Raw genomic sequence first — 4,103 nt, 5'->3', positions numbered from 1 at the left:
GAAATTTTGCTGAGATTTGGCAATTATTTAACTGTGCTTTCCATGTTTTCCCCTGAATTTTTTATCATCCCAATCAATTCAGACTAAAATGTAATGTTCAGGTCTTAATAAGGCTGTAAGCAAGCATTTATTTCCTTTATAATTTTCTATTAATTACAGACCAGCTAATGCATTTTAAGAGTCAGCTATTAATTCATTTACATTGGCTGTCTTTTTAATTGCCTATTAAGTACCTGTACTCATTTGAGAGATTTACATGGAATTGTTGCCAAAAATGTCTTGTGCAACTGTACCAGATTCTTTTTCTACCTGAGTTCTCTTTTGTTTCATGCTGTATTTATCGTGGTTACTTTCCCTTTACACAGCTAGCCTTTTAGCAGCTTAGATCAAAAAAATACTTAAAGCAATTATCCTATATAATTATCTTCTTCCATTTCTCTGACTTTCTTCTAATATTAAAAAAGCCTCAAAAAAACCAAAACCCCCAAAAAAACCAACACAAAAAAAAAACCAACCACCAAACCCCCATCAACACAAAATCAACAGATTTTGGTCAGATGTTGATCAAGCATTAGTTATTTAAAATTAATAACGTTGTAATCAATAAAAGAGCATGCACTAAGAACTAAGACTTGTCCCTGCAGACATAGCTTTTCCTGCTATATGCCAGGAGAGCGATTACACTGCTATCCATTTACCATTGCTGAGTGTTACAAAGATGTAAAAACCAGAAGTTTGCCTTCACAGAATCAACTGAGCATCGTGCAGGAGGTTACAATACCGGATGAAAAGAAGAAAGAAAACTAAGAGCAGCAAATGAACATGAAGAACAGAAAGCATAGGGATCTGGCTAAAATCACCACCCTACCAGTGTTAGACAGTGCAAAGTGAGAAGGGTCATGCCCACAGACAGAAACCTTTCTTTGGTGATATTTTTAGAAATTCTGTGAATAATTTTTAAATGCACAGGGATAAGATAGGTTATATAATCGCAACATACCATTACTTATTGTCTTCAGTAATGTAGTAATCAGAATTCAAGGTGAAGTTCTCTCCTCCACCTGCAATCACTCATCTGTAACAAAAATCCCCAGCTTAGTCTGTAGCTGATCTTCAGAGAGAACACCTCTTAAGAACCAACTCACTAAATTAAGCATGTTTCTAGATCCACTGCTCACTACCAGCTCCTTATGTCAAGAAGTTCAGTAACACGTAACAGAAAAATATGGAACAACCAGCCTGAGGAAGTTTCTAACTCAGATTCTGAGGCCGAAAGATGATGTTTATGTTCTAAAGAAAAATCTAAAAACTGCAAAAATTCTGCAATTCCATGTTGAGAAGAAAACGAGACATTTTTAGCATGTCAAATTGTGTAGAATGTTTTCCTAGTCATTGCACGTAGCAATATGAACAAGGGTTACCAACTCGAACAGATTAGCAGATAGATCATTCTACAACATATCCCTCAAGTTTCCTGACTCCCAGTCCTGAGTAAATCGTCAAGAAACTAGATAAGCAAGTTTTGAAGCAGACTCCATTAGAAGATTCACTGTCATGAACACATCACTGCATGGTACTTGCACTTTACAAAAATGCATTTTCCAGAGGAAGAATATTCCACTTGAAAATTTCTGTCTATCTCTATCAGTAATTGGCTGATGCCCTGAAGCAGGAGTGCTTATATCTTTTTTCCCCTTCTGTAATCTTATCTTACATAGCTGTGGATGTTCTTATTATCCATACAAATGTCTAATCCCTTTTGAATCCTACTAAGCCCTTATCTGCCCCAGAGGGTAAATTTTCTTTGTGTAAAAAATCTGGTTTCTTTTAGCCTTTTTAAAATTTGTAAGTGATCCATCTCACTTGTCCTTGTATTATGAGAAAGGGTAAATAGGAGTTTCCTTCTGCATGCTGTGTATTATTTTGCACACCTCTTATACATTCTTCTTTTATGAGGTTCTCCACGAGGATAACATTCTTAATCCTTTTCAGCTTCATTTCATAGGGAAGCTGTTTGTTTAAATAGAACCTTTTTTCCCTTTGGATGGAAAAGGGAATAAAATTATGAGAGCTAAAATATAGCATTTGATTCACCAGAACTGTAATTTTACACAAGTATAATTCTATTGAAATCAGCATCTCTTAATGTATAAGGCTTGTCTCTCTGCTGTGTCTGTCTATAATGGCACCATATCATTTTCTGTCCTCTTCTGCATATTAGCTAGTATTTTTTGTCCTTTATGTGAACCACAGCTGTACACTGAGCAGAAGGCTCCCTGCAACTATCCAAAACAATTCCCAAGTCTTTTTGTGACCTGGTTCCAAATAATTTGGACACCACCACCATGCCCAAGCAGAAAGCTCTTGGAGAGATAATCTCCAGCCTGATTTCTGCTCCTGATTTCACTTCTCAAAATGGGCTTGGCAAAGAACACTAGATGGATAGGGGAGGAGGGAGAGACCACATGTGGCTATTTATTTTAAGACATGTAAATGGCTAGCAATATTTTCGTTCTATAATACTTTATACCAGCAGTTGAATCTTAATAATAGATCAAGTTATATTTTATTTTGATGGCATCCAGAGGCCCCATCTTAACTTGCACGAAGTGCACTTAACACAGATGCCTTGGCTACATAAAGCTGGTAACATGAGTAGTGTCGATAAAAGGCAGATTATTATCCCTGCTGTACAGATGAGGCAATGAGACACAGGAAGAATTAATACTTTGTCCAGAGTCCCTTAAGACATTCATTATGGTGGTGGAAGTTGAATCTGAAGTTCCCAACTCACAGTCTGGAACTTTAAACATAAACCACTCCTCTTCCTTATTCCTTAGAGAAAGAAAAGGCATGCTAGGAGAAACTGGCCTCCCTTCATTTTCTCATACACTGTTTTACTCCTGTGTCCATCTACTCCTATTATTTGCAGTTTTTTTAACTGCTTATCTTCCTTTTTCAAACTTGGTATCTTTGGAGGACTGGCCCACTAGAGAGACAGATGTTTAACACAGAGATAATCCACTCATAATGACAAGCAAATCTTAAGGAAGGTGAAATGTTTGCATGTGCTAAGACTGGCTTCTGAATAGTAATTAATGAACATGCGTGAGGCTTTTCAGTAATGCTCAGCTCCACAAAAGAAGCAGAAGCAACAGAGATAAGGCAGCTCTTTTTCAGGCAGCACCACCGATAATTAAGTGACCTTGTCAGATATTATAGATGTTTACTGATTCAGCAGAGAATACTTGTGGAGGAAAAAGAAAAGAAAATTTGCCTTTATATGTCAAATCAACTATAAAAAAATCCCATTTAAGATAGAAAAAGAAGAAGAAAAAAAAAAGTCACCTAAATATTTATTTTCTGAAGCCAGTATATAATGGAACTAATATGACAAAAATTTGAATACCTTTGTGCATTTTTATATATGTAAATCAAGTAAATGTAGGGCTTTGTGCAAAATAGGAGCATTAATGTGGTTTGGCTTGAGAGATGTGTATTTCAGGCAAGAGGAATTGTTTGTATCAATGTTACTACACAGAGGATAGAGAAATGTAGAAGGATGATAATATAAATAGCAGTGAGCAATTTCATACTGTTTAAATAAATGGAAGTAAAATGCCTGATGACTGCAATTAATTCATTACCATGTTACAAATTACAGAACTCTGTGGCTGTACATACTAATGATTAAGTAGGGCAGTAAATGATAAAGTGCATCGGTGCAGTTATTTTTGACTCTCACGTTATGAATTTGAATCCTCGTTCCTTGCCACGAGCAAGCACCTGTGTTCTGTGCACTGTGCTTTCCTCTAGTGAAAAGGACGGCATTCTCACCTGCTCATGAAGCCTTTGTGGAGTTGATGGAGCGGGGAACCAGGCAGACATAGATAGTGCTGTCCTATTCTAAGGATGAAGCTAGGAATTCTATTCATTTCAAGGATAATTTTTAAACATTACTTCTGCAAAACTCTCATTGTGTCAGGAACGTGAATGACCAGTGCACAGCCTGTCCCTTCCCCAGGCCCAGAATACAACTGGATGAGCTGTTCACAGTAAATTATTTCTCAGTGTTTACATTGTTCAGCATGTGAAAAGCCCAA

Source organism: Falco rusticolus, chromosome 1, assembly GCF_015220075.1.
Source record: "Falco rusticolus isolate bFalRus1 chromosome 1, bFalRus1.pri, whole genome shotgun sequence".
NCBI classification, from domain to species: domain Eukaryota; kingdom Metazoa; phylum Chordata; class Aves; order Falconiformes; family Falconidae; genus Falco; species Falco rusticolus.
Note: the sequence above shows the minus strand (reverse complement) of the source record.